This window comes from Aethalodelphis obliquidens, unplaced genomic scaffold (genome assembly GCF_003676395.1).
Source record: "Aethalodelphis obliquidens isolate GAN/ISIS:26980383/991018 unplaced genomic scaffold, ASM367639v1 scaffold16, whole genome shotgun sequence".
NCBI classification, from domain to species: Eukaryota; Metazoa; Chordata; class Mammalia; order Artiodactyla; family Delphinidae; genus Aethalodelphis; species Aethalodelphis obliquidens.
This window is the reverse complement of record NW_020837960.1, coordinates 14,345,281-14,356,978: the sequence shown is the minus strand read 5'-3', so window position 1 is coordinate 14,356,978 and position 11,698 is coordinate 14,345,281. Positions and strand designations below refer to the sequence as shown.

Genomic DNA, 11,698 nt, shown 5'->3' with positions numbered 1-11,698 from the left:
GAAGAAGCACAAAATGTGGAAATTGTTTGCTAATATAAGGGATGAATCGGAGATGGGAGAACTGTAGCATCAAGCCCTCCAGAAACCATTACACAACAGGCTCACAATCTTTTAACCTCAATTCCAAAATCCTTTATCCTCAATTCCAAAGCCCCAAAGTTCTGGACACTAAAAAATAATTCTTAATAACTGATTTGGTAACAATACCTGACCTGATCTAAAGTCTTTTGTGGCAAAATCTGCCCTGAGCTATGAAACTATGCGTAATTTTTAGTTACCCACTTGGTGTGACTATTCATATGTTTCACTGAAGAAATATTAAAGTATATGATTCCTGGGAGCTGTTCTAGACCCTGCTGGAGACATATTTTCTGGAATTATAGGGTTTAGATTACCTTTCTAAAACCAAAACAATCTGAGTTTACAAATACATAGCATCAGAGAGAAGAGGAGATCAACAAGACTTACCCATGAACATGACGGAGAGGAAGAAATTTTGTTTCTGGTTTGGGTTTAAGACAATAAAGATTATCACTATCCAGAATGAGGAAGAAGGAGCTCCCAAAATTAAGGAAACTTCCACTGGAGTTTAGGAATTTTCCAATTCAAATTATTCATTTTTTTAAAAACAGTGTTTAAAGGCATCATTATACATATCTAGAAAACCATGTCTGGAATATCCCAAACCTCTTCAAAAGCAGATAAGTGAGAAGGAAAACAATGCCTTATATCACTGTAGTGCTTTAGAACTTACAGAGTACTTTCCTATAATTATTGCACTGAGTCCTCTGAACCACAAGGCATTTTTGTATGCATGTGCTCACACTTAGCTAAATCTTAATTTCAAAAAAAGCATTCAGTTTATTTTTACATATGTTTCAAAAAATATATTCAATACCAGAAAAGCCTCTCTGTTCAGAGAAAGGCTTGATATTCTGGGAAAAAGCATCTACAGAGCCACACTCATTCTAATTAGTTGTCCTTCCACATCAATATGAAAAATGTGGAAATCTATACTGAATTTATCAAATAATACTGCACTATGGGACTGCTGTAAAAAAAAGGGGGGGCAGCCTGTACCTCTCTCCCTTCAAGCGTTCTAACAGTATGGTTTGACCATTATTTTCTTTTCAATCAGTAAACTTTTCTCCCTTCTAAACAAATGCACCACGATCTATAATCATGTACCTGTTAACCTCAACTGTATTTACATCTCAATCTCCTGAGTCAATAACAAATACAGTTGTTCCATTCTTGATTGAATTTTTCTTTCTAATGCTGTGTTTATCAGATGGTTCGATGGCACTTTGCAGTGCCCTTGCTAACTGTAGATGCAAACTATTTCTCTTGATTAACCAGCATCTCTGTAAAGCTCATGTTAAAATGGCATACATGTTGCATAAAGGAAGAGAAATGTGTCCTTGGTAAAAGTTGTCAGTCTTACCCGTAACTTTTAAAAAACTTATGCGAGTAACATAAAGCTATACTGTTGTTGTAAAAGATTCAAATATACAGCCGCACACAGCAAAATGGGAAGGTTCCTTTTACAGCTGTTGAGGCTCTCCTACTTCACGCCATTGACAATAGTTTTGTGCAAGTCTCCACGCCCTCCACACCTGTTCCTACGCTCCAGGAGTAGTTCAAAGGGAGAATTCAATTGTTTTTCCTTTTATATTTACATTTAGAGAGAGAGAGAGAGAGAAAGAGAAGAATACATTTAATATCTTCTCCATCAGGAAATACCGTTGGCTCAATCTTCAAAATATATCCATCACCCCACACTGCTACCATCTTTGCCCAAACCATCATCTGTCACCTGGATGACTGCAATAATCTGCTTCCTGGTCTCCTGGCTTCTGTTCTTACCCCACCCTAAATATCTGTTCACACACAACAGTGAGAGGGATCCTTCTGGAAACAGTCTTCTGCTCTCAAGTGTCCAATGGCTCCCCACCTCATGCAGACTAAAAGGCCCAGTCCTTTGGGGCCTAGAAATTCCTGTACAATCTGCCCCAGCCCTGACTCTCTGAGCTCATCTCCTGTAACTCTCCTGGCTCTGTCCAGCGACACTGGCTTCCCTGCTGGTCTGGGTCCGAATCCACTTAGGGTCTGAATCCATTTAGGGTCTCCAGAATAACGTATCTCCGCCAACACCTTGATGTTAGCCCTGGGGGACTCACTGCAGATGTCTGACTGCCAGAACAGGAAAATAATAAATTTGTGTTGTTTAAGCCACTAAATTTATGGTAATTTGTTACATAAGTAATAAGAAACTAATACATAATCTGCCCTTCATTTCATAGTAGTCATAAAAAGCACTCCTTCTACACACAAGTGGTAAAAGTGCTTCCAGCTGCAAGGCTGAGATGAGGAGGAGAGTCTCTACACACAAACCAGCATTCTTCTCAACAGTCCACTGTTAACTTATGCATAAGAAAAGACAAGTTTCTCGGTATATTTATTTACTCTCTTGCTAACCTAACATGCAGAAGAACAATTTATTCAAAAAGGTTCAAGAGTCAAGAGAATAAAAGACCTGGCTGGGCTTCCCTGGTGGCGCAGTGGTTGAGAGTCCGCCTGCCGATGCAGGGGACACGGGTTCGTGCCCCGGTCCGGGAAGATCCCACATGCCGTGGAGTGGCTGGGCCTGTGAACCATGGCCGCTAGGCCTGCACATCCAGAGCCTGTGCTCCACAATGGGAGAGGCCACAACAGTGAGAGGCACTTGAAAAATATAAAGAGGTAAAACTAAAGGGCCAGTAGAGGAATACTGACCAAATACTGAAAATGGAATACTGAAAAATATTTAACAAACCCAAAACAAATCTAGAAAGAAGACTTAGAGAAATAATAAAACAGGACAAATAGAAAATAGATAGCTAAAGACCAAAATCTAATCACATCAATACTTACATTAAATATAAATAGACTAAACCTTCCAATTAAAGGACAAAGACACTTCATAATGACAAAGAAGGTGTAATAATAATATCAGGAAAGTATAATAATAAGAGATGCTTACATGCTTAATACCAGAGTTTCAAAATACATGAAGCAAAAACTGACAGAACTATAGGAAAAAATAGATAAATCCACAATCATGGTTATACATTTAAACACTCTTTTCTGAATAATTAATAGGACACTTTTAAGACTAGACAAAAGTTAGTAAAGATATGTAATATCTGAACAACATTATCAACTAACTTGACTGCATGAATATTTATAAACTGTACAATCAACAACCCAATGATACATATTATTTTCAAGAGCAGATGGAATATTCATGAAGATAGACATTATGCTGGGTCACAAAAATGTCTCAGTAAATTTCAAAAGATTGCAGTTTTTCACAGTATGTTCTCTGACTGCAAGGGAATTAAACTAAAAATCAATGACAATAGAGAAGATGAAAAGGAGAATTACAAGTACAGAAAGGGGAAAAGACTAGACCTATGATGTCGGATAGGAATTGGGGATCTCAGTATGAACCCATTAATTTTAATATGTATAGAGAAAAATATAGAAATAAATATAGGAATATATACATACAGGAAAGTGTGTGTGTGTGTGTGTGTGTGTGTGTGTGTGTGTGTGTGTGTCCTAGTTTGGTCTCCTGAAAGGACCCAGAAGCTATTACATACTGGAAGCAACAAGCACACTTAGCTCCCAGATCTTAGTTTATAGATACAGGCCTCCTTGGAGAAAAGTCTAATTCTAGCTCTGGGACAGGGATAAGCCTATAACATCTTGTTACTCCAGAAAGTAAGGAATTGCTTAAAGACTGATGGGAACATATCAAAAAGACATGGGAGCTGCTTGCAAAATCTGGCACAATTCAAGCATTAAAATAAATAATCTTAGTTGTGGATTACATAATCCACTGAAAAATAAAAATTAATGAGTACAATATGATAAAAAATAGTGAATGAATGAATAAACAAACAAATAAGGGAGAAGGGAAAGCTTTTCTTTACAGTAGAATGCCACCTAATAAATAGAGAAGAAATAAGAGAGTTAGAAAAGCATCAGTGAGTACTAAAACTAGAGACTAAAAGCTTAATAAGAGGAAAGCTACTCTGGTGGATGCTGTGATGTGCCTCTCAGATCCTACTTCAGGTGTGAAGGACTTTTTACCCCAGCTGCTGGAGGTCTGTGAGCAGGCCCGACTCCAGCTGTCAATTAGCCCTTTTTGGAAACTGCTCCAACCAAAGAGACCCATCTCACCCAAGGTCATACTTTTTATTCTGGGCACCTGACAATCAATATCTACTCAATGCAAGTGTATAAAAGCCCAGCCCTCTCATCAACTCAGGACAGCACTTAACAGTCATCCCATCTTCAGAATATCCTGTAGGATCCACTGAGGCCCATTTGAGACTGCACTGCAGTTTGACTTCTCTCTGCCCAGTCCTGTATCCTTCCCTTCCTTTCCACAAGTATTCTCCCAAGAGCATTCTCTGTTAAACTTTTGCAGGCTAGTGTCCATCTCAGAATCTGCTCCCTGGGGAACTCAATCTTTGACATTTACATAGTCACAAGGCATACATTATTTCTTAATTACAAAGGTAAAATTATTAACTTTACAATCGAGAAACTTGGAGAACACCAACTTAACGACATGATCAACATTAATCACTGATATTGGAATAAACAAACACTATGTGCCTCTGTGCCTTCTGGTATGATGCTCTGAGGATACAACATTATTTCAGAGTTCTGCTGAAAATAAGAAGAAAAGAAGCCTGAGTATAATCATGAGATATCATCAAAAAATCAAAATTACAGGATATTCTAAGACTAAAGTAACTGGTCTGTATTCTTCAAAAGTATCAGGATCAGAAAAGACAAACCTAAGGAACAGCTCTAGATTAAAGGATACTACAGGGATGTGGCAGCTAAATGCATGATACTGGATTGAGAGGAGTAGATACACACTCACACACACACACTCACATACGTACGTGCATACACACTTTGAATAATCAAAGGGAAAACTGACAAAATTTAGATGTGAACTGTGGATCAGTTAATAGAGTTATTATCAGTGTTAATTTCTTGATTTCAATAATGGTACTAGGTTATTTCAGAATTTAAGTACTAAGTGTCCTTGATAAAGCAAAAGGAGTAAATGATACACAGGGGTTTCTCATATTAATTTTGCAATTTTTCTGTAACTTTTAAATTATATCATAACAAAATATTACCCAAAAATGAATATCCCAAGTTGCTAAAATTCTTGTAAAATCTCTTCTGCCACTTTTGCAATGCACCTCCTTGAGACTGGTTTCCCCGGCATGGTGCCATTAAAACAAAACGTAGAAATAGTTTAGACATCCACTATCCCCTGTGGGTAACACGGTTATCAATTCCTAGATTAATAAGGTAACAAACAAGAAGCAAACTCACTTGCCACATTGAAACTTTTAGTATTGATATGCATTGTGTTCATTCAAAGTATGCATATAAGCATTTTATATATGGAAATCACTATTTGATTCAACTTTTTTTTTTTTTTTTTTTTGCGGTACGCGGGCCTCTCACTGTTGTGGCCTCTCCCGTTGTAGAGCACAGGCTCTGGACGCGCAGGCTCAGCGGCCATGGCTCACGGGCCCAGCCGCTCCGCCGCATGTGGGATCTTCCTGGACCGGGGCACGAACCCGTGTCCCTTGCATCGGCAGGCGGACTCTCAACCACTGCGCCACCAGGGAAGCCCTCAACTTTTAATTTACTTATGATTGTGGAATAAAAAAAAGTTATTAGTGATTCTCTCTATTATCCACCTATAGCAACATTCAAAAAAGAACATTTTTCATGATTATTTTCTTTTGGGCTCTTCGTTGTTCTAATTATATTTACTGAAATGTAATTTACATCATTGAATATAATAATTAAAAATTGGACCATGTATTTTGGCCTTTGTGGGTTTTTTGGTCTCATTTTACTAGAAAGTCATTTTTATTATATTGGTCAATGACACTGGAAGTTATATATGCATAGTTAACCACAGACAGTTTCAGAGGTACTGGTTGGTTAAAGGGCTGATTAATGCATAAACAAGCCAGCCTCTCAGGGGTATTTGCTTTCTGAAAGGACCTGATCTCATTCACCAAAAGGACAAAGCATCCAATGAATTGGTAAGGATTTTTATTTGTTTATTTGCTTGATTTGAACAAGTATCCCCACTATAACTGAATTATGCTGTCAGTAGTGTCCATTTTAAAGAGTGGTGCTAAAAGAGCTCAAATGTGTGGGTTTCATGCTTTTTTAAAAATTAATTAATTAATTTTATTTATTTATTTTTGGCTGTATTGGGTCTTCATTGCTGCACACGGGCTTTCTCTAGTTGCAGCGACTGGGAGCTACTCTTCCTTGCGGTGCACAGGTTTCTCATTGCGGTGGCTTCTCTTTGTTGCGGAGCACAGGCTTAGGTGCATGGGCTTCAGTAGTTGTGTCACATGGGCTTGGTAGTTGTGGCACACGGGCTTAGTTGCTCCACGGCACGTGGGATCTTCCTGGACCAGGGTTCAAACCCGTGTCCCATTGCATTGGCAGGCGGGTTCTTAACCACTGTACCACCAGGGAAGTCCCGGGTTTCATCTTTGAAAGGATCAGCTACCCTTGCTCACAGAGATATGTTCAAGACCACAAAATGTACGCACACCTCTACAGCCACATGCAGTTATTATCAGGGGACTGTATACTTAGCTCAGTATTTGGGGGCCTGAGGAATGGGAAGTGGGGTACTGTTCAGAGGTTAAAATCATAGACTATTTAAATCTACATGGAAATTTATTTTTAATTTTGTTTAACTAGAAAAAGTCTTTTCTTGCGAGTTCTCATTAAAAGCCTTAAAACTCTTAAATCTAGTGGTACTGTGCTAGGCCTTTTCCCTGGCAAGCTAAACCCAGTGGAACTGGGTATTGTCTAAGGACACTCTGGGTATTATCCTATTTCATGGGGATGTGCATCTGTGATTGATATTCTCTTGACTACACTGTTTTACAACCCTATAGAGGTAGAAGTTAAATTATAAAAAACTTATAGCAATGCAAAGAATTCCAGTTAATAGCAATGCAAATGATTTCTGTTCATAGTAATTAATATGAATTGATTTTATCTAGCAGAAAACATAAATCTCTGTAACTCAAGCTCCCATTTGAACAGTTTTAACATCTTACTGGTCCCTCATTTAATGAGTTGAATAAAATCTTTGATTCATGTGCAGTTTTTATTTGTATAGGAATCATGCACATAACCTTCTTAAAATTACACGGGAAGTACTATAAGGTAACAAGTGTTTCCTCTAAGGAAACCAAGGACAGCAGCATGGTTGAAAGAAGAGGGAGGGGTGACACATTTAACAGTAACAAAAACAAATTTCCATGCAGAGAAGTTAGGCTTATTGAAAAGGCTGAAACAGCCTAAGCGTGTGTTGATCAAAGCCCCCAGATGAGGATGTAAGTCCAGAAAAATAAAAAGTGAGAAATATTTGTGAAATTCTGTGAAAAAAAATGCATCATGACTTGGCAATTGATGGGGGAGGTATTGGTAGAATCAAAAGCAGTCAAATGTAAAATTGCTTGGAGTTTCTTGTTTGAGAAATGGGTGATACTATGGTATTGAAAACTAAGATAGAGACCTCAAATGATTAAGGGAATGTAAAGAGTTAAGGACTTTATTAACAGAAAAAGATTATGATTGGGTCTAATTCCATGGGAAAATGACCAACCCTAAACTAGATCAATATTTCCCAAACTGTGTTCCAGATGACACAAATCTGTCAGAATGCTCTGCGACAAAAATGGTACCATAGCTCTCAATAGGAGATTCATAATGCACACTAGCACCTTAACTTTTCAGGGAAGCCTCCCTTGTCTAGCCTACCATTCACATAGTTAATCATAGAAACATGAATCTAAATAAAATCCTATGGAATTAGAGTTTCTTAACGTCACTTTGAGAAATGTGGGACCACATTTATAAAGAAAGTCTGTTTATTAACCAAGTTTTATCAAGTGATAATAAAATTTAAAGTGAGATATAAATTCTATGTCAGCTCTGACTTCACCTAAGTGTATTCCTGAAACATCCTAGCCTATAATTTTATATAACTGGTTTGTGAAAATACCAGAAATCTGTCAGATTTGCAGGAATAGTCTTTTCTATACCAGGCAATCCAAATGTAATAATAAAATTATCACTGTTTTCCTTACCACTTATAATAAGTTCAAAATGGTCCTGGCATTTTTCTAGTTCTTTCATTTTGAATCAGGTTTCAATCTATAAAAATCTCTCCTATTCACACGTCTTATTCTCCTATTATTCTTATTCTCCACTCAGCTATTTTACTCACAGTTTTAAAAACTCCTCTCTTCTTCCCTTGTTGATCCCAATAAAAACATTTTTAGAACTGGCTCAATCCCCCTGTTTCCTACTCACAACATAATGTTCCTAGAGTGTTTATATAACATTGTTGACTTCCATATTCTATGGTTTAATTTAGTTGGAGGTAGACTGGAAAAAATCAGAATTTAAAAGAATCAGGAGATACTGGCTATGTCTTCTCAAATTCAACTGAGCTAGTCTGGGCTGAAAGCAATGGTCATTTACAAACACTTATCAGGTTTCATTCTGTGGGATTGATTTTGCCTTTCTTGTAGATCTTGGTCTGCTCCAAGCTAATACATACTAATAGAAAGATAAAATTCCAAACACAGTAATGTTTCAAAAATATGTATTTCAGGATGTCAACCTAGGGTTGCTAGATCTATCACTGTTATAAATGCAAAATGTTAAAATGTGCAAAACTTTCTTCTACAGATAGTTTTGTGTTATAAAAGAATCTATTAGATGTTTTATTAAATACAGTTTATGAAAACAAAATTAGATTAAACCTAAAATAAAGCCTTTTATTAATCCCAAATTCCTATATTCTTTTGCCAGGCACAGAAAGGTGAATAGCAAAATAACTCACACTGTAACTTTTTAAAATTATTTTTTCATTGGCGTATAGTCACTTTACAATGTTGTGTTAGTTTCTACTGTACAGCAAAATGAATCAGCCATAAATATACACATATCCCTTCCCTTCTGGACTTCCTTCCCAGTCAGGTCACCACAGTGCATTAAGTAGAGTTCCCTATGCTCAACAGTATGTTCTCATTCCTGTGCTCCACAACGGGAGAGGCCACGGCAGTGAGAGGCCCGCGTACCGCAAAAAAAAAAAAAGAAAGAAGGCCAAGAAACCTGGTCCGTAACAAAATAACCTATCAGAAAAATTAAATGAAGTTCTCTCTTAAATAGTAGGATTATTGGTGATTTAATTTTTATTAATTTCTATATTTTAAGTGTTCTTTTCAAATATATATTTGTATTAATATAATCAATACTGTATTTAATAATATAATTGAAATTTATTAGACCTTGGGATGAATCTAACTGAAATCATGAAAGTGGGAATACGTAATTTTTACTTTGTGAAGCTTTGAAGTTAGTGAAAGACAGGTAAGGTGAAAGTGGTATCAATTTGGGGATGTTGAGATATTAAGAGAGGAGAACAGCCTTTTGGCTCTCATGGTTTTCTAAGCCAGATGTTTGAGAGATTCATTTTTCAGATGCAGGTCTTAAAAGTTGGAGAGCCTGAAGCAGGGGATAACCCTTCATTCCTGGGGAGAAGCTCAGGGTCTGTGAGGTCCCTTGGGATTGCGGGCTGCCATGCCAGGGGTTGGGTTTATGGCGAGACTCTGTCTCAGCCTTTCCTACCTGCTTTGATGTGTTTGCTGATGTGAAGGAGTTACTCAGCTAATTTTCACGTCTTTTTCGGAGTGAACTGTACCATAAGTAGCTGTAGACTTGGTGTGTCTCTGGGAGGAGGTGAGTTCAAGCTCTTCTTATGTCATCATGTTGAACTGCTTTTCAGAGCCTACATATAAATGAAATCATTCACTATTTGTCTTTGATTTATTTCATTTAGCATAATGTCCTCAGGTTCATTCATCTTGTAACAAATGGCAAGGTTTTCTTCTTTCTTAAGGATAAGAAAGTAATATCCCTAAGTAATATCCCATTGTGCAAATATACATAAAATCTCACATTTTTCATCCATTCACCCATCGATGGACACTTAGGATGTTCTCATGTCTTGTCTATTGTAAATAATGTTGCAATGAATATGGGGGGGGTGCATACTTATATCTTTTCAAATTATATATTACAAAATTATATATATAATATTGAAGAAACAGAAATTTATTGGAGCTATATATTATAATTATATTTATGTTGAGTAAAATAAATTTTAAATTTTACTTCCGGTTATCATCACACTGTATCAACACAAGAACCTTTCAGGAAAAGACTTGATCTCACAGTTCTTAGGCTAGTCTGCACCCCAGAGCAATCAATTTATTAAATAAATCCCCTTTAAGCTTCTCCAAATATTTCCTATCAGTTCTAAATAACTTGCAAACTTGAGTATTCTATTTTAGTTGTGAAACTCAGTTTGAAGAAAATTCCATTTTCAGTGACTTGTATTAAAAAATAGTACACCGCACGGAAGAGTAGCCCCGGATCGCCGCAACTAGAGAAAGCCCGCAGGCAGCAACCAAGACCCAACGCAGCCAAAAATAAATAAAATAAATTTTTTTAAATAATTAATTTAAAAAAATAGTAGAAAGTAAAATGAATTTTTCATTTCAATGCTTCCTCAGAATAAAAATATTATTTTGATTAAATAAATGCTACCTTCAGCCCGAATTCCAGTCGATCCACAGCTCCACAGATTAGTTCAGTCCATAGGTCACTATGGCCAAATAGGCCTGGGCCATGGGGACAAATGCTGACAGGTAGTCTCCTGAGTGGCATCTATATTTATAACATAGGTTCCAATAGAGGTCACTTACCCTACCACTCCTTTCAGAAGATCGGCCACATCATTTGCAGGGCCCAGTGCAAAACGGAAGTATGTGGGCCCTTTCAGAATTTATTAATAATGCGGCACAGGAAAGAAACTAGGACCTCAGAGTCCTTCTGAGGTCCTGTTCCACTGGGCAAGTTGCATGCCCACAAAACCAGCCTTGTCTTTCAGAAGATGTCATTTACAATATGTCTATCTAGCTGTTGGTTAAAAAAATTTTTTTTGGTAATCATGTTTAATTTTCTCAACAGGCAAAGTACACTAACAATTTCGTTACATCAAGCAACAGAAGCAAAAGGGCAAGCATCTGTTGTAAGTCAGCAACCAACAACTGCATTGCTCAATTCAACCAACATTGAGAGAAGGGAGAAAAGAGGACACTGGGGAGGGAAGCTTCTACTATGTTTCCAGCACAGATTTTTAAATGGCTCCTATTTCACTCCAGCTACCAAGTAGGTGAACTGGAACGACTGGGGAGGCGAGGGGGAGGAGATTTGAAATTATGTCCTGGTTTCTAAATAACTTCAAAAGACTACGTGGAAACATTTTCCACGAGTTAAGCGGGGCCAGAGCTCACGTTCATTCAAGGCTGGGCCTTCTCCCGCGCCCGCTGGTAAGAGTCTGGGCCAAGGCGGCTGGCGGCTCCCTGACGTAGGACTCGCGTCAAGTAAAGGACCAGCCGCCCACAAAGCGCTGCGGGGAAGTGCGAGGCGAGGGAGGGGGCGGGGACAGTGGGGGGGCGGGGCCGATGAAGGGCGGGGCTGAGGAGAAGGGACTCGG

The 11,698-nt window shown here is 37.9% G+C and overlaps 1 long non-coding RNA gene across 2 annotated transcripts; it reads right to left on the bottom strand.

Annotated features, from left to right (window-relative positions):
• Positions 1–2,903: 2,903 nt before the first annotated feature.
• On the bottom strand, positions 2,904–11,544 carry LOC113625607 (uncharacterized). 2 transcript variants are annotated; one of them, XR_003434743.1, is made up of 3 exons: positions 10,747–11,544; positions 9,766–9,925; positions 2,904–4,722 (listed from the first exon to the last, which is right to left on the bottom strand). It is a non-coding gene; the product is annotated as an uncharacterized LOC113625607 (long non-coding RNA). The 2 variants fall into 2 exon arrangements; XR_003434744.1 differs by having other exon boundaries at positions 2,904–4,719.
• Positions 11,545–11,698: the final 154 nt, after the last annotated feature.